General features: G+C 48.7%; 11 non-coding genes and 3 pseudogenes across 11 annotated transcripts; 3 read left to right on the forward strand and 11 right to left on the reverse strand.

The window, feature by feature from the left end:
* Positions 1-5,406: 5,406 nt before the first annotated feature.
* Positions 5,407-5,570, reverse strand: LOC135029360 (U1 spliceosomal RNA). The gene has a single exon (XR_010225508.1). It is a non-coding gene; the product is annotated as a U1 spliceosomal RNA (small nuclear RNA).
* Positions 5,571-6,241: 671 nt separating this feature from the next.
* On the reverse strand, positions 6,242-6,405 carry LOC135029346 (U1 spliceosomal RNA). The gene has a single exon (XR_010225495.1). It is a non-coding gene; the product is annotated as a U1 spliceosomal RNA (small nuclear RNA).
* Positions 6,406-6,557: 152 nt separating this feature from the next.
* On the reverse strand, positions 6,558-6,721 carry LOC135029457 (U1 spliceosomal RNA). The gene has a single exon (XR_010225589.1). It is a non-coding gene; the product is annotated as a U1 spliceosomal RNA (small nuclear RNA).
* A 670-nt stretch (positions 6,722-7,391) lies between these two features.
* LOC135029359 (U1 spliceosomal RNA) lies at positions 7,392-7,554 on the reverse strand. Its single transcript, XR_010225507.1, has one exon. It is a non-coding gene; the product is annotated as a U1 spliceosomal RNA (small nuclear RNA).
* A 152-nt stretch (positions 7,555-7,706) lies between these two features.
* On the reverse strand, positions 7,707-7,870 carry LOC135029452 (U1 spliceosomal RNA). The gene has a single exon (XR_010225584.1). It is a non-coding gene; the product is annotated as a U1 spliceosomal RNA (small nuclear RNA).
* Positions 7,871-8,572: 702 nt separating this feature from the next.
* LOC135029375 (U1 spliceosomal RNA) lies at positions 8,573-8,707 on the reverse strand (annotated as a pseudogene).
* A 152-nt stretch (positions 8,708-8,859) lies between these two features.
* On the reverse strand, positions 8,860-9,023 carry LOC135029249 (U1 spliceosomal RNA). Its single transcript, XR_010225408.1, has one exon. It is a non-coding gene; the product is annotated as a U1 spliceosomal RNA (small nuclear RNA).
* A 2,361-nt stretch (positions 9,024-11,384) lies between these two features.
* On the forward strand, positions 11,385-11,540 carry LOC135029392 (U1 spliceosomal RNA). The gene has a single exon (XR_010225528.1). It is a non-coding gene; the product is annotated as a U1 spliceosomal RNA (small nuclear RNA).
* A 674-nt stretch (positions 11,541-12,214) lies between these two features.
* On the forward strand, positions 12,215-12,378 carry LOC135029286 (U1 spliceosomal RNA). Its single transcript, XR_010225443.1, has one exon. It is a non-coding gene; the product is annotated as a U1 spliceosomal RNA (small nuclear RNA).
* Positions 12,379-12,530: 152 nt separating this feature from the next.
* LOC135029368 (U1 spliceosomal RNA) lies at positions 12,531-12,693 on the forward strand. Its single transcript, XR_010225516.1, has one exon. It is a non-coding gene; the product is annotated as a U1 spliceosomal RNA (small nuclear RNA).
* A 3,306-nt stretch (positions 12,694-15,999) lies between these two features.
* LOC135029464 (U1 spliceosomal RNA) lies at positions 16,000-16,163 on the reverse strand. Its single transcript, XR_010225596.1, has one exon. It is a non-coding gene; the product is annotated as a U1 spliceosomal RNA (small nuclear RNA).
* A 692-nt stretch (positions 16,164-16,855) lies between these two features.
* Positions 16,856-16,997, reverse strand: LOC135029355 (U1 spliceosomal RNA; annotated as a pseudogene).
* A 152-nt stretch (positions 16,998-17,149) lies between these two features.
* LOC135029297 (U1 spliceosomal RNA) lies at positions 17,150-17,313 on the reverse strand. The gene has a single exon (XR_010225453.1). It is a non-coding gene; the product is annotated as a U1 spliceosomal RNA (small nuclear RNA).
* Positions 17,314-18,005: 692 nt separating this feature from the next.
* Positions 18,006-18,147, reverse strand: LOC135029321 (U1 spliceosomal RNA; annotated as a pseudogene).
* Between the last annotated feature and the right edge of the window lie 31 nt (positions 18,148-18,178).

Genomic DNA, 18,178 nt, shown 5'->3' on the forward strand with positions numbered 1-18,178 from the left:
GCTGGATCTGTGGTAAGATTCAGCATGCTCATTCCATGGCAGGATTGCCGTTACTGAATTAGGTGAAGACCCATTCTACTAGAAAGGTGGGTTCATCCTGGGCAGCTGGTCGGGGAGTCTCGGCATTGCAACTTTGCCGAGCAGCTATTTAGTAAACACTTTTGCTAAGTTTTACAAGTTTGATACCTTGGCTGATGATAACCTCAAGTTGGGTCATTCGGTGCTGCAGAGTCGTACGCACTCTCCCACCCGTTCAAGAGCTTTGGTATAACCCCATGGTTCTTAATGTGACCCCAGCATCCTCTAGGTCGTATGAGAAAATAGGATTTTAATACCTACCGGTAAATCCTTTTCTCTTAGTCCGTAGAGGATGCTGGGCACCCGTCCCAGTCCATACTGTGTCTGCAGTTATTACTTGTGGTTATACACATGTTATGTTATGGTTCTGGTCAGCTTTTTGCTGCAATTGTTCATGCCGTTGGCTTGTGTTCTGTTGAATGCCACGTTCTGCGGCATGCTTAAGGTGTGAGCTGGTAAGATGCTCACCTTAGTTTAACAATAAATCCTTTCCTCGAAATGTCCGTCTCCCTGGGCACAGTTCCTATAACTGGAGTCTGGAGGAGGGGCATAGAGGGAGGAGCCAGTTCACACCCTTTGAAAGTCTTAAAGTGCCCATGTCTCTTGCGGATCCCGTCTATACCCCATGGTTCTTAATGTGACCCCAGCATCCTCTACGGACTAAGAGAAAAGGATGCCCTTGCGCACTATCCTGACTTCTCCTCCCGTCTGCTTACTTTGTGCCTTCCAACGCACAATGCGAACTACAGGTGGTGCTGCAGGGCCCACACCCTTTTACTTGCCTTACAGAACAGCTCTGGAGCTGTTACAGTGCCCAGCTGCTGCAAGAAATCAGCTTGAATGCTTCAGGGGATGGGGCATGGCCAACATGAGCCCCACACCAAAGGAGGGTGGGGGTGTTTAATGCGAACTAGGGGTCATCCAAGCACCGCAAAAGGCCGCCATGCCCTGCATGCCCCTTTTCTCTTTTCATATGCAGATGAGGGTTCCAGCCAACTTTGGCCCACATCTTGGATGACATCACCGTATGCAAATCCGTCTTCTGCAGACCTTCCCCCAGGAATGCTTGTACTAGTTGTTGCATATGGTTTGATATTTGATGGTGCTTCAATATTAGGCAGCCTTCCACCCTCCCATGTTCATCTGAACAGATGTGGTCTCCCTGCAGTTGTTGTCCCAAGACGAGAGTTCCCTTGTGCGTCCTCAGTTGAATCTCCTTAACTTGACGGGGGAGGGGCTGCCCGAGCAGCCACCCTCCCCAGCCCTATCCCAACTCATACTTATTTTGCATATGAGATCTCTTGATCATGAAGATTGTTCTCACAGGGTGAGGTTCATCCATTATATTTTAAAATAGGAAGGTACAAATTACATATTTGAATTGCATCTATGTGCTGGATTCAAATGTCCCCCCCCCCCCTTCCTTTCTCAATTGTGCCCGTCAGCAGCTATTCTAAGGTTGCTGCCAATGGGTGTGACACATTAATTTCTTCTGTGGGGTACACTGGACTCCACAAGGATTCACATTGGGGTGTAGAGTAGGATCTTGATCTGAGGCACCAACCGGCTCAAAGCTTTTGACTGTTCCCAAGATGCTCAGCGCATCCTCCTCTATAACCCCGCTTCCATGAACAGGGAGCTCAGTTTGTAGTTGGTGCCTTCAGTAGCAGGCCACTTAACAGGGGCCTGCCTCAGGCAGCCTATTCTTAGCTATTAATTTTGACAAGAAAAGAAGAACTTGTTTTATGAGAATCTACAAGGGCTGCAGCAGGCTAGGTCTAATAGACATCTTTACTGCAGCTTCATCACTCCCAGCGGCGCTGTATACTCCCGTGCCCTGTGTCAAAGTCAGAAAAATGTCTCAATGCACGTTGCCATATTTGCACCGCACACTGGTCCGCGCTGCGCGTGCGTACGCTCTCCCGTGGAGGCGCATACCCGCAATAGCGTACACTCGCAGGCGCGGTATGCGCATTTACGGTAGAGTTTACGTAGTCGTAGCGTGCGACTCATTCGTTACATATTTTCACAATTAATGTAGTTTATAGATCATGGTCCCTTTGATAGATTCTGAAAGTTTGGTTAAAATACAATGTCCCAGAGCTGAGGAATCCCTCTTTATATCGTACGAAGGGTCTAACAGGAATCATACAGCAGTGTTTGGTACCCATCGGAAGAGTATTTAATTAGCAATATTCCGGTGTTGGTTTGGAGCGTATTAATCGCTCGTGCGAATAGTTATGGACATAAGAAGTTTATGTCCATTTCTATTATTTACTCATACTCAGGTATGCGGCGGGAAACCCAGTTTCCCACCCACCTGAGCTGTTGGAAATCGTCACAGCCCACCTGTATGAATCACCCTATGACCTTTTGTTATGATGCAGGGCCGAATTCCTTCGGCCAATGGACAATGGGATTGTAGGACCATGAGATTGCATTGTGTGTGGGGTATAAATAGGCAGGCCGACCACATCCAGCTCTCACTCTCTCATCAACGGTTATCTGCTGATAGCCGGGAGCTGGATATCGAGGCGCAGGCGATCATACCCTTTGTGCGTAAGTTTCTCTCCGTAATCATTGTCTTTCTGTGAGCCAATTTCTCTCTCTCTCTCTATCTCTCTCTCTCTTCTTTTCTCTTATATCTCTCATAGTATTATAGTATTGTACTGTATTGCATTTAGGTCAGTGTAGTATTGTCTTTTTGTATTTATTGTTTAGTTCTGTGGTTAGGAAGTCCTTGTTATATTGTAGTGTATCATTTGTACTGTTATCCCCTTTTACAAGTATATTAGATATAATACAGTTAATAGGCTTTGGAACCTAAACCAGTATCTGTGTATTTTCTATAGTGTTAAGTGTTCACTTGAGCGTCGGTGACGCTCAAGCAGCTTTGTAGTTAGTCAGGTTACACAAGGTTGCATTTACACCCTGTACTCACATTAAGGTATTCAGTGTATTTCATTGGTATAAGGTTTTAACATAAAGGTATAGTGTTGTGAGCGTCTGCATCGCTGGTGACCTCCTCGTGGTCTCGAGCGTAAGCTACGCCATAGCGAATCATTCCCCTAGACATAGCCAATAACGTGTCCTGTGATCACTGGGCCGCGAGCGAACGTGACGCTTGAGCGTCTCGCCTACGGCTGAGCGATCGCTACGTCAATAGCGTACCATTACGGTACTTCTTAAGTAAACAGCGTACAGTGTTCTTAGCTTCATAAAGGGTTGTTTATACGACAAGGAATTTAGCATTGTCACCTGGTTGCTGGGTCACTGCAGCGGAGGCTCCAGTTTCCTCCTAAGGTCAGTCACACACACACCGCCCTTCCGGATCACGAGGCCGCTGATGAAGGGGAGCGTGGCCGTAGGGGGTGGACCGTGTGCGCACTGGCGTGGACACTGATTACTGGGCAGCCGCTCCACTAGCCACCAGGTACAGTTAAGGAGCACAGGTCTGGGAGTTTTACTCCTATATTAACCCAATTTTGTACTGCCCGCAGCGCATTGTGATAGGTAATAGGGCCTGATTCAGGTTGGAATGCAATCACAATAAGCGATCCAACTGCAAAAATTGCTAACAGCATACGCATGTGCCTGCATTTTCTGCGGCACCCCGCAGAGAATGCGATCGCCTCTGCCTGTCAATCGGGGCGGGGGGGGGAGAGGGGGGTCAGCAACACTCCATTTCCAAGTCAGGGATGGAGCGGTGCGGGGGCAAGGCTTCAAAATGGGGTCTGCAACGGAGGAGACACAGGGGGCGTGGTCACAGTGGCTGTATGACATCACATTCAGCCGCTGTGATCACAAAAATGGTGGCGGCTTCCTGCGCGCACATACAGTTTGCACCAGCAGGAGGCTACACCATTTTTTATGATCACGCTGAACTGCAGTGCGACTGCAATTACAGCATGGTCAAGAATGGAGGCGTCATGCTGGGTGGCCATGCCCTGTCACTGTGCAGGAGCCAGCACCGCACACACACTAGTCCCCGGGTGCAGCCCCCAACCCCCGGGACACCCGGAGCAACAAAATGTAGATTCAGGCCACCAGGCCACGCCCCTACCTATGAAACCATGCCTCCTTTTTACCATTGCGCTGCTTATCTGCGCGCACTGCATTACAATCTCCTTCGCCACCTCTCTGGGTGTCACCAGTGATAGTGACACCTCTGCCATGCTTGTAGCAGCTGGTCCTAAGATCTACGCCTCAAGCCCTGAGTGTTTGCCCTTGTGACTTGTTGATCATCATAGCGAAGCAGATGCTTACAGAAAACTGCAGGGGCTTAGATTGAAAATAAAAAAATTGATGGGTATAAGGTAGAGAGGAGCGGGTTCGGTTCTCCGAGAACCGAATTCCCGACGAACTCCATGTGGTTTACACTGGTCCGAGGCAGGCTCGGTTGTTCCCGCCTGACTCGGAAAACCTGAACAAGGGAAAATGTCATCATCCCGCTGTCGGATTCTCTCGAGATTCGGATTCCATATAAAGAGCTGCGCGTTGCCGCCATTTTTACTCGTGCATTGAAGAGAGAGCGGAGAGGACGTGGCTATGTTCTCTCAGTGGAAATCTCAATATCAGTGCTCAGTATCAGTGGTTACTTATTGCTGCTCAGTAATACTAGTAGTGTGTCTCTCCTGCTCAGTGTCAGTTCTCAGTAGTATCCTCATCAGTGCTCAGTATCACTGCTCATTGTCTTGTGCTGCATTGTGGTGCTCAGCATACTACAGTACATTACTAATAGTCCAGTGCTGCATCTTGCTGCTCAGTGTCAGTTCTAGTATCCTCATCAGTGCTCACTATCACTGCTCATTACATTGTGGTGTTCTGTATACTACAGTAACATAGTAATATAGTAACATATAGTAACATAGTTTTTGAGGTTGAATAGAGGCAAATTGCCCATCGTGTTCAACCTGTTTTAAGTTGTGATGATTCTACATACTTGCTGAATAATGTTTTATGACTAGTTAGCTACTATAACTCATGTTACCCCCGGATTAACCATGTTGATATTTTAAGTATTATAACCTTGGATAGCTTTTTCATTCAGAAATGTATCCATTCCTTTTTTAAATCCAATTACAGAGTCCGCCATTACCACCTTCCCTGGCAGGGAATTCCACATCCTGATTGCCCTAACAGTGAACATCATAATATCTCACCTGGCAGGTAAGTAGGAGTTGGGCTAGAGCTGTGGAGGATTGCTGCTCGGGCACCCCCTGTCAAGTGAAGGAGATCCAACTGAGGCAGCACAAGGGAACTCTCGAAAGAAGAACAAGGCTAGAGGAAGATCTGAGACAAAGAAATCTGACTTTTACCAGAGCTGACCAGAGGAAAGCACAAACGCAGTCCCCCACTACCACAAATAATGCAGTCGAGTTTCCCACATTTGGGGAAATCACAGGGGTCAGCATACCCAGAGTGCAATGAATGAACCTCACCCTGGGAGAACAATCTTCATGACCATGGTATCTCCTATGCAAAATAAGTATGATTTGGGATAGGGCTGGGGAGGGCCGCTGCTCAGGCACATCTCTGTCAAGTAAAGGAGATTCAACTGAGGCAACACAAGGGAACTCTCATCTGGGGACAACAACTGCAGGGAGAACACATATTTTCAGATGAACATGGGAGGGCAGAAGGCTGCCTAACACTGAAGCACCCCCAAACAACAAACCAAATGCAACTACTAGTGCAAGCATTCCTGGGGGAAGGCCTGCAGCAGATGGATTTGCATATGGTGATGTCATCCAAGCAGTGGGTCAAAGTTGGCTTCAACCCGCGTCTGCATATGAAAATAAAAAAGGGGTGTGCAGGGCATGGCGGCCTTTTGCGGCGCTTGGATGACCCCTAGTTTGCATTAAACACCTCCACCTTCCTTCGGTGTGGGGCTCATGTTGGCTATGCCCCAGCCCCTGAAGCATTCAAGCTGATTTCTTGCAGCAGCTGGGCACTGTAACAGCTCCAGAGCTGCTCTGTAAAGCAAGTAAAAGGGTGTGGGCCCTGCAGCACTACCTGTAGTTTGCATTGTGCGTTGGAAGGCACAAAGTAAGCAGACGGGAGAAGTCAGGATAGTGCACAAGGGCATAGAAGGGAGCGGCTCAAGAAAAGAGAAGTGGAAACAGACAGCAAACTAGGCTGGAGAGAGACCTGAGACAAAGAGATCTGAATTATACGAGTAGCCGACCAGAGGAAACACAAATTATGTAGTCAAGTGTCCCACATTTGGGGAAATCGTAGGAGCAGCACACCCAGAGTGCAATGGGTGAGCCTTGCCCTGGGAGAAGCACCTTCCTGATCATAGTATCTCACCTGGCAGGTAAGTAGGAGTTGGGCTAGAGCTGGGGAGGGTCGCTGCTCGGGCACCCCCCTGTCAAGTGAAGGAAATCCAACTGAGGCAGCACAAGGAAACTCTCAAAAAAAGAACAAGGCTAGAGGAAGATCTGAGACAAAGAAATCTGACTTTTACCAGAGCTGACCAGAGGAAAGCACAAACACAGTCCCCCACTACCACAAATAATGCAGTCGAGTTTCCCACATTTGGGGAAATCACAGGGGTCAGCATACCCAGAATGCAATGAATGAACCTCACCCTGGAAGAACAATCTTCATGACCATGGTATCTCCTATGCAAAATAAGTATGATTTGGGATAGGGCTGGGGATGGCCGCTGCTCAGGCACATCTCTGTCAAGTAAAGGAGATTCAACTGAGGCAGCACAAGAGAACTCTCATCTGGGGACAACAACTGCAGGGAGAACACATATTTTCAGATGAACATGGGAGAGCAGAAGGCTGCCTAATACTGAAGCACCCCAAACAACAAACCAAATGCAACAACTAGTACAAGCATTCCTGGGGGAAGGTCTGCAGAAGACGTATTTGCATACGGTGATGTCATCCAAGCAGTGGGCCAAAGTTGGCTGGAACCCTCATCTGCATATGAAAAGAGAAAAGGGGTATGCAGGGCATGGCGGCCTTTTGCGGCGCTTGGATGACCCTTAGTTCGCATTAAACACCTCCACCCTCCGTCGGTGTGGGGCTCATGTTGGCTATGCCCCAGCCCCTGAAGCATTCAAGCTGATTTCTTGCAGCAGCTGGGCACTGTAACAGCTCCAGAGCTGCTCTGAAAGGCAAGTAAAAGGGTGTGGGCCCTGCAGCACTACCTGTAGTTTGCATTGTGCGTTGGAAGGCACAAAGTAAGCAGACAGGAGAAGTCAGGAGAGTGCACAAGGGCATAGAAGGCAGCGGCTCAAGAAAAGAGAAGTGGAAACAGACAGCAAACTAGGCTGGAGAGAGACCTGAGACAAAGAGATCTGAATTATACGAGAGCCGACCAGGGGAAACACAAATTATGCAGTCAAGTTTCCCACATTTGGGGAAATCGCAGGAGCAGCACACCCAGAGTGCAATGGGTGAGCCTTGCCCTGGGAGAAGCACCTTCATGATCATAGTATCTCACCTGGCAGTTATGTAGGAGTTGGGCTAGAGCTGGGGAGGGTCGCTGCTCGGGTACCCCCCTGTCAAGTGAAGGAGATCAAACTGAGGCAGCACAATGGAACTCTCGAAAGAAGAACAAGGCTAGAGGAAGATCTGAGACAAAGAAATCTGACTTTTACCAGAGCTGACCAGAGGAAAACACAAACACAGTCCCCCACTACCACAAATAATGCAGTTGAGTTTCCCACATTTGGGGAAATCACAGGGGTCAGCATACCCAGAATGCAATGAATGAACCTCACCCTGGGAGAACAATCTTTATGACCATGGTATCTCCTATGCAAAATAAGTATGATTTGGGATAGGGCTGGGGAGGGCCGCTGCTCAGGCACATCTCTGTCAAGTAAAGGAGATTCAACTGAGGCAGCACAAGGGAACTCTCATCTGGGGACAACAACTGCCGGGAGAACACATATTTTCAGATGAACATGGGAGGGCAGAAGGCTGCCTAATACTGAAGCACCCCCAAACAACAAACCAAATGCAACAACTAGTACAAGCATTCCTGGGGGAAGGTCTGCAGAAGACGGATTTGCATACAGTGATGTCATCCAAGCAGTGGGCCAAAGTTGGCTGGAACCCTCATCTGCATATGAAAAGAGAAAAGGGGTATGCAGGGCATGGCGGCCTTTTGCGGCGCTTGGATGACCCTTAGTTCGCATTAAACACCCCCACCCTACTTCGGTGTGGGGCTCATGTTGGCCATGCCCCAGCCCCTGAAGCATTCAAGCTGATTTCTTGCAGCAGCTTGGCACTGTAACAGCTCCAGAGCTGCTCTGTAAGGCAAGTAAAAGGGTGTGGGCCCTGCAGCACTACCTGTAGTTTGCATTGTGCATCGGAAGGCACAAAGTAAGCAGACAGGAGGAGAAGTCAGGATAGTGCACAAGGGTATAGAAGGGAGGGGCTCAAGAAAAAAGAAGTGGAAACAGACAGCAAACTAGGCTGGAGAGAGACCTGAGACAAAGAGATCTGAATTATATGAGAGCCGACTAGGGGAAACACAAATTATGCAATCAAGTTTCCCATATTTGGGGAAATCGCAGGGGCAGCACACCCAGAGTGCAATGGGTGAGCCTTGCCCTGGGAGAAGCAACTTCATGATCATAGTATCTCACCTGGCAGGTAAGTAGGAGTTGGGCTAGAGCTGGGGAGGGTCGCTGCTCGGGCACCCCCCTGTCAAGTGAAGGAGATCCAACTGAGGCAGCACAAGGGAACTCTTGAAAGAAGAACAAGGCTAGAGGAAGATCTGAGACAAAGAAATCTGACTTTTACCAGAGCTGACCAGAGGAAAGCACAAACACAGTCCCCCACTACCACAAATAATGCAGTTGAGTTTCCCACATTTGGGGAAATCACAGAGGTCAGCATACCCAGAACGCAATGAATGAACCTAACCCTGGGAGAACAATCTTCATGACCATGGTATCTCCTATGCAAAATAAGTATGATTTGGGATAGGGCTGGGGAGGGCCGCTGCTCAGGCACATCTCTGTCAAGTAAAGGAGATTCAACTGAGGCAGCACAAGGGAACTCTCATCTGGGGACAACAACTGCAGGGAGAACACATATTTTCAGATGAACATGGGAGGGCAGAAGGCTGCCTAATACTGAAGCACCCCAAAACAACAAACCAAATGCAACAACTAGTGCAAGCATTCCTGGGGGAAGGCCTGCCGCAGATGGATTTGCATATGGTGATGTCATCCAAGCAGTGGGTCAAAGTTGGCTTCAACCCTCGTCTGCATATGAAAAGAGAAAAGGGGCATGCAGGGCATGGCGGCCTTTTGCGGCGCTTGGCTGACCCCTAGTTTGCATTAAACACCTCCACCCTCCGTCGGTGTGGGGCTCATGTTGGCTATGCCCCAGCCCCTGAAGCATTCAAGCTGATTTCTTGCTGCAGCTGGGCACTGTAACAGCTCCAGAGCTGCTCTGTAAGGCAAGTAAAAGGGTGTGGGCCCTGCAGCACTACCTGTAGTTTGCATTGTGCGTTGGAAGGCACAAAGTAAGCAGACAGGAGAAGTCTGGAGAGTGCACAAGGGCATAGAAGGCAGCGGCTCAAGAAAAGAGAAGTGGAAACAGACAGCAAACTAGGCTGGAGAGAGACCTGAGACAAAGAGATCTGAATTATACGAGAGCCGACCAGGGGAAACACAAATTATGCAGTCAAGTTTCCCACAGGAGTATATAGGATACGACCCAGTGGTACCTGACGACATAGATACTAACAGCTATTTAATAACATTACGCTAGAAAGTGATTATTAGCAACATATATATCTATATAAACAACCCCGCCAGGGTTGTGCCTTCAAAAATAATCACACACGGACACGCTTTTTAAACCTTTTTTTCACATCTCTTTATTCTTCTTATGCACATGTATGTTAGTTCTGTGATTTTAACCTTTATGTTTCACTGCAGTTTGGGATAATAATATTAATATTTATCCAATTTTAATACATACTTAATAAAGGTTATATTTTATGATTCATTCATTCTGTCCAGTGCGTCAACAGTGCAGATTTCTTCTTGTTTTTTCTCCCAAATTCTATAACAATGACAGTAAATGTTGTTTCTTTTCAAACAGAACTTTCTTGACCATGCTTCTTGCTTGAAAGATCTGGGAGCACATGGAAAACAGTACAAACCATGCAGTATCACAAGAGCCTTTATTTGATATTTCATGAAGATAGAGCAGAATTGAGGACACGTCAACTATTTCTGCCGAAGGTGGTTCATCTTTCCACATGGTGCCTTTGGCCACTGACACCTTCGTTGAGTCAAAGTCTCTGGCTGTGGTCAGAACTTTGAAAATTTATGTCACCAGAACGGTTCAGATTAGGAAAACAGAGGCTCTGTTTGTCCTGTATGCTCCCAACAGGATTGGGTGTCCTGCTTCCATGTAGACAATTATGCGCTGGATCTGTGGTAAGATTCAGCATGCTCATTCCACGGCAGGATTGCCGTTACTGAATTAGGTGAAGACCCATTCTACTAGAAAGGTGGGTTCATCCTGGGCAGCTGGTCGGGGAGTCTCGGCATTGCAACTTTGCCGAGCAGCTATTTAGTAAACACTTTTGCTAAGTTTTACAAGTTTTAGAGTAAAGGAGATTCAACTGAGGCAGCACAAGGGAACTCTCATCTGGGGACAACAACTGCAGTGAGAACACATATTTTCAGATGAACATGGGAGGGCAGAAGGCTGCCTAATACTGAAGCACCCCCAAACAACAAACCAAATGCAACAACTAGTACAAGCATTCCTGGGGGAAGGTCTGCAGAAGACGGATATGCATATAGTGATGTCATCCAAGCAGTGGGCCAAAGTTGGCTGGAACCCTCATCTGCATATGAAAAGAGAAAAGGGGTATGCAGGGCATGGCGGCCTTTTGCGGCGCTTGGATGACCCTTAGTTCGCATTAAACACCCCCACCCTCCTTCGGTGTGGGGCTCATGTTGGCCATGCCCCAGCCCCTGAAGCATTCAAGCTGATTTCTTGCAGCAGCTTGGCACTGTAACAGCTCCAGAGCTGCTCTGTAAGGCAAGTAAAAGGGTGTGGGCCCTGCAGCACTACCTGTAGTTTGCATTGTGCATTGGAAGGCACAAAGTAAGCAGACAGGAGGAGAAGTCAGGATAGTCCACAAGGGTATAGAAGGGAGGGGCTCAAGAAAAAAGAAGTGGAAACAGACAGCAAACTAGGCTGGAGAGAGACCTGAGACAAAGAGATCTGAATTATATGAGAGCCGACCAGGGGAAACACAAATTATGCAGTCAAGTTTCCCACATTTGGGGAAATCGCAGGGGCAGCACACCCAGGTGAGATACTATAATCAGGAAGGTGCTTCTCCCAGGGCAAGGCTCACCCATTGCACACTGGGTGTGCTGCTCCTATGATTTCCCCAAATGTGGGACACTTGACTGCATAATTTGTGTTTCCTCTGGTCGGCTCTCGTATAATTCAGATCTCTTTGTCTCAGGTCTCTCTCCAGCCTAGTTTGCTCTCTGTTTCCACTTCTTTTTTCTTGAGCCCCTCCCTTCTATACCCTTGTGCACTATCCTGACTTCTCCTCCCGTCTGCTTACTTTGTGCCTTCCAATGCACAATGCAAACTACAGGTAGTGCTGCAGGGCCCACACCCTTTTACTTGCCTTACAGAGCAGCTCTGGAGCTGTTACAGTGCCCAGCTGCTGCAAGAAATCAGCTTGAATGCTTCATGGGATGGGGCATGGCCAACATGAGCCCCACACCAAAGGAGGGTGGGGGTGTTTAATGCGATCTAGGGGTCATCCAAGCACCGCAAAAGGCCGCCATGCCCTGCACGCCCCTTTTCTCTTTTCATATGCAGATGAGGGTTGAAGCCAACTTTGACCCACTGCTTGGATAACATCACCATATGCAAATCCATCTGCTGCAGGCCTTCCCCCAGGAATGCTTGCACTAGTTGTTGCATTTGGTTTGTTGTTTGGGGGTGCTTCAGTATTAGGCAGCCTTCTGCCCTCCCATGTTCATCTGAAAATATGTGTTCTCCCTGCAGTTGTTGTCCCCATATGAGAGTTCCCTTGTGCTGCCTCAGTTGAATCTCCTTTACTTGACAGAGATGTGCCTGAGCAGCGGCCCTCCCCAGCCCTATCCCAAATCATACTTATTTTGCATAGGAGACACCATGGTCATGAAAATTGTTCACCCAGGGTGAGGTTCATTCATTGCATTCTGGGTATGCTGACCCCTGTGATTTACCCAAATGTGGGAAACTCGCCTGCATTATTTGTGGTAGTTGGGGACTGTGTTTGTGTTTTCCGCTGGTCAGCTCTGGTAAAAGTCAGATTTCTTTGTCTCAGATCTTCCTCTAGCCTTGTTCTTCTTTCGAGAGTTCCATTGTGCTGCCTCAGTTGGATCTCCTTCACTTGACAGGGGGGTGCCCGAGCAGCGACCCTCCCCAGCTCTAGCCCAACTCCTACTTACCTGCCAGGTGAGATACTATGATCTTGAAGGTGCTTCTCCCAGGGCAAGGCTCAACCATTGCACTCTGGGTGTGCTGCCCCTGCGATTTCCCCAAATATGGGAAACTTGACTGCATAATTTGTGTTTCCCCTGGTCGGCTCTCGTATAATTCAGATCTCTTTGTCTCAGGTCTCTCTCCAGCCTAGTTTGCTGTCTGTTTCCACTTCTCTTTTCTTGAGCCGCTCCCTTCTATGCCCTTGCGCACTATCCTGACTTCTCCCGTCTGCTTACTTTGTGCCTTCCAACGCACAATGCGAACTACAGGTAGTGCTGCAGGGCCCACACCCTTTTATTTGCCTTACAGAGCAGCTCTGGAGCTGTTACAGTGCCCAGCTGCTGCAAGAAATCAGCTTGAATGCTTCAGGGGCTGGGGCATAGCCAACATGAGCCCCACACCGAAGGAAGGTGGAGGTGTTTAATGCGAACTAGGGGTCATCCAAGCGCCGCAAAAGGCCGCCATGCCCTGCATAACCCTTTTCTCTTTTCATATGCAGATGAGGGTTCCAGCCAACTTTGGCCCACTGCTTGGATGACATCACCGTATGCAAATTCGTCTCCTGCAGACCTTCCCCCAGGAATGCTTGTACTAGTTATTGCATATGGTTTGATATTTGATGGTGCTTCAGTATTAGGCAGCCTTCCGCCCTCCCATGTTCATCTGAAAAAATGTGGTCTCCCTGCAGTTGTTGTCCCCAGACGAGAGTTCCCTTGTGCTTCCTCAGTTGAATCTCCTTAACTTGACGGGGGAGGGGCTTGCCTGAGCAGCCACCCTCCCCAGCCCTATCCCAACTCTTACTTATTTTGCATATGAGATCTCTATATCATGAAGATTGTTATCACAGGGTGAAGTTCATCCATTATATTTTAAAATAGGAAGGTTCAAATTACATATTTGAATTGCATCTATGTGCTGGATTCAAATGTCCCCCCCCCCCCTTCCTTTCTCAATTGTGCCCATCAGCAGCTATTCTAAGGTTGCTGCCAATGGGTGTGACACATTAATTTCTTCTGTGGGGTACACTGGACTCCACAAGGATTCACATTGGGGTGTAGAGTAGGATCTTGATCTGAGGGACCAACCGGCTCAAAGCTTTTGACTGTTCCCAAGATGCTCAGCGCATTCTCCTCTATAACCCCGCTTCCATGAACAGGGAGCTCAGTTTGTAGTTGGTGCCTTCAGTAGCAGGCCACTTAACAGGGGCCTGCCTCAGGCAGCCTATTCTTAGCTATTAATTTTGACAAGAAAATAAGAACTTTTTTTATGAGAATCTACAAGGGCTGCAGCAGGCTAGGTCTAATAGACATCTTTACTGCAGCTTCATCACTCCCAGCGGCGCTGTATACTCCCGTGCCCTGGTTGCTGGGTCACTGCAGCGGAGGCTCCGGTTTCTTCCTAAGGTCAGTCACACACGCACCGCCCTTCCGGATCACGAGGCCGCTGATGAAGGGGAGCGTGGCCGTAGGGGGTGGACCGTGTGCGCACTGGCGTGGACACTGATTACTGGGCAGCCGCTCCACGAGCCACCAGGTACAGTTAAGGAGCACAGGTCTGGGGTTTTTTCTCCCATATTAAACCAATTTTGTACTGCCCGCAGCGCATTGTGATAGGTAATAGGGCCTGATTCAGGTTGGATTGCAATCACAGTAAGCGATCCAACTGCAAAAATTGCTAAGAGCATACGCATGTGCCTGCATTTTCTGCGGCACCCCGCAGAGAATGCGATCGCCTCTGCCTGTCAATCGGGGCAGGGGGGGAGAGGGGGGTCAGCAACACTCCATTTCCAAGTCAGGGATGGAGCGGTGCGGGGGCAAGGCTTCAAAATGGGGTCTGCAACGGAGGAGACACAGGGGGCGTGGTCACAGCGGCTGTATGACATCACATTCAGCCGCTGTGATCACAAAAATGGTGGCGGCTTCCTGCGCGCACATACAGTCTGCACCAGCAGGAGGCTACACCATTTTTTATGATCACGCTGAACTGCAGTGCGACTGCAATTACAGATTGGTCAAGAAGGGAGGCGTCATGCTGGGTGGCCATGTCCTGTCACTGTGCAGGAGCCAGCACCGCTCACACACTAGTCCCAGGGTGCAGCCCCCAACCCCCGGGACACCCGGAGCAACAAAATGTAGATTCAGGCCACCAGGCCACGCCCCTACCTATGAAACCATGCCTCCTTTTTACCATTGCGCTGCTTATCTGCGCGCACTGCATTACAATCTCCTTCGCCACCTCTCTGGGTGTCACCAGTGATAGTGACACCTCTGCCATGCTTGTAGCAGCTGGTCCTAAGATCTACGCCTCAAGCCCTGAGTGTTTGCCCTTGTGACTTGTTGATCATCATAGCGAAGCAGATGCTTACAGAAAACTGCAGGGGCTTAGATTGAAAATAAAAAAATATATGGGTATAAGGTAGAGAGGAGCGGGTTCGGTTCTCCGAGAACCGAATTCCCCACGAACTCCACGTGGTTTACACTGGTCCGAGGCAGGCTCGGTTGTTCCCGCCTGACTCGGAAAACCTGAACAAGGGAAAATGTCATCATCCCGCTGTCGGATTCTCGCGAGATTCGGATTTCATATAAAGAGCTGCGCGTTGCCGCCATTTTTACTCGTGCATTGAAGAGGGAGCGGAGAGGACGTGGCTATGTTCTCTCAGTGGAAATCTCAATGTCAGTGCTCAGTATCAGTGGTTACTTATTGCTGCTCAGTAATACTAGTAGTGTGTCTCTCCTGCTCAGTGTCAGTTCTCAGTAGTATCCTCATCAGTGCTCAGTATCACTGCTCATTGTCTTGTGCTGCATTGTGGTGCTCAGCATACTACAGTACATTACTAATAGTCCAGTGCTGCATCTTGCTGCTCAGTGTCAGTTCTAGTATCCTCATCAGTGCTCACTATCACTGCTCATTACATTGTGGTGTTCTGTATACTACAGTAACATAGTAATATAGTAACATATAGTAATATAGTTTTTGAGGTTGAAAAGAGGCAAATTGCCCATCGTGTTCAACCTGTTTTAAGTTGTGATGATTCTACATACTTGCTGAATAATGTTTTATGACTAGTTAACTACTACAACTCATGTTACCCCCGGATTAACCATGTTGATATTTTAAGTATTATAACCTTGGATAGCTTTTTCATTCAGAAATGTATCCATTCCTTTTTTAAATCCAATTACAGAGTCCGCCATTACCACCTTCCCTGGCAGGGAATTCCACATCCTGATTGCTCTAACAGTGAAGATCATAGTATCTCACCTGGCAGGTAAGTAGGAGTTGGGCTAGAGCTGTGGAGGATTGCTGCTTGGGCACCCCCTGTCAAGTGAAGGAGATCCAACTGAGGCAGCACAAGGGAACTCTCGAAAGAAGAACAAGGCTAGAGGAAGATCTGAGACAAAGAAATCTGACTTTTACCAGAGCTGACCAGAGGAAAGCACAAACACAGTCCCCCACTACCACAAATAATGCAGTCGAGTTTCCCACATTTGGGGAAATCACAGGGGTCAGCATACCCAGAATGCAATGAATGAACCTCACCCTGGGAGAACAATCTTCATGACCAAGGTATCTCCTATGCAAAATAAGTATGATTTGGGATAGGGCTGGGGAGGGCCGCTGCTCAGGCACATCTCTGTCAAGTAAAGGAGATTCAACTGAGGCAGCACAAGGGAACTCTCATCTGGGGACAACAACTGCAGGGAGAACACATATTTTCAGATGAACATGGGAGGGCAGAAGGCTGCCTAAAACTGAAGCACCCCCAAACAACGAACCAAATGCAACTACTAGTGCAAGCATTCCTGGGGGAAGGCCTGCAGCAGATGGATTTGCATATGGTGATGTCATCCAAGCAGTGGGTCAAAGTTGGCTTCAACCCTCGTCTGCATATGAAAAGAAAAAAGGGGTGTGCAGGGCATGGCGGCCTTTTGCGGCGCTTGGATGACCCCTAGTTCGCATTAAACACCTCCACCCTCCTTCGGTGTGGGGCTCATGTTGGCTATGCCCCAGCCCCTGAAGCATTCAAGCTGATTTCTTGCAGCAGCTGGGCACTGTAACAGCTCCAGAGCTGCTCTGTAAAGCAAGTAAAAGGGTGTGGGCCCTGCAGCACTACCTGTAGTTTGCATTGTGCGTTGGAAGGCACAAAGTAAGCAGATGGGAGAAGTCAGGATAGTGCACAAGGGTATAGAAGGGAGGGGCTCAAGAAAAAAGAAGTGGAAACAGACAGCAAACTAGGCTGGAGAGAGACCTGAGACAAAGAGATCTGAATTATATGAGAGCCGACCAGGGGAAACACAAATTATGCAGTCAAGTTTCCCACATTTGGGGAAATCGCAGGGGCAGCACAGCCAGAGTGCAATGGGTGAGCCTTGCCCTGGGAGAAGCATCTTCATGATCATAGTATCTCACCTGGCAGGTAAGTAGGAGTTGGGCTAGAGCTGGGGAGGGTCGCTGCTCGGGCACCCCCCTGTCAAGTGAAGGAGATCCAACTGAGGCAGCACAAGGGAACTCTCGAAAGAAGAACAAGGCTAGAGGAAGATCTGAGACAAAGAAATCTGACTTTTACCAGAGCTGACCAGAGGAAAGCACAAACACAGTCCCCCACTACCACAAATAATGCAGTTGAGTTTCCCACATTTGGGGAAATCACAGGGGTCAGCATACCCAGAATGCAATGAATGAACCTAACCCTGGGAGAACAATCTTCATGACCATGGTATCTCCTATGCAAAATAAGTATGATTTGGGATAGGGCTGGGGAGGGCCGCTGCTCAGGCACATCTCTGTCAAGTAAAGGAGATTCAACTGAGGCAGCACAAGGGAACTCTCATCTGGGGACAACAACTGCAGGGAGAACACATATTTTCAGATGAACATGGGAGGGCAGAAGGCTGCCTAATACTGAAGCACCCCCAAACAACAAACCAAATGCAACAACTAGTGCAAGCATTCCTGGGGGAAGGCCTGCAGCAGATGGATTTGAATATGGTGATGTCATCCAAGCAGTGGGTCAAAGTTGGCTTCAACCCTCGTCTGCATATGAAAAGAATAAAGGGGTGTGCAGGGCATGGTGGCCTTTTGCGGCGCTTGGATGACCCCTAGTTCGCATTAAACACCTCCACCCTCCTTCGGTGTGGGGCTCATGTTGGCTATGCCCCAGCCCCTGAAGCATTCAAGCTGATTTCTTGCAGCAGCTGGGCACTGTAACAGCTCCAGAGCTGCTCTGTAAAGCAAGTAAAAGGGTGTGGGCCCTGCAGCACTACCTGTAGTTTGTATTGTGCGTTGGAAGGCACAAAGTAAGCAGACGGGAGAAGTCAGGATAGTGCACAAGGGTATAGAAGGGAGGGGCTCAAGAAAAAAGAAGTGGAAACAGACAGCAAACTAGGCTGGAGAGAGACCTGAGACAAAGAGATCTGAATTATATGAGAGCCGACCAGGGGAAACACAAATTATGCAGTCAAGTTTCCCACATTTGGGGAAATCGCAGGGGCAGCACACCCAGAGTGCAATGGGTGAGCCTTGCCCTGGGAGAAGCATCTTCATGATCATAGTATCTCACCTGGCAGGTAAGTAGGAGTTGGGCTAGAGCTGGGGAGGGTCGCTGC

This window comes from Pseudophryne corroboree, unplaced genomic scaffold (genome assembly GCF_028390025.1).
Source record: "Pseudophryne corroboree isolate aPseCor3 unplaced genomic scaffold, aPseCor3.hap2 scaffold_485, whole genome shotgun sequence".
Taxonomy (NCBI): domain Eukaryota; kingdom Metazoa; phylum Chordata; class Amphibia; order Anura; family Myobatrachidae; genus Pseudophryne; species Pseudophryne corroboree.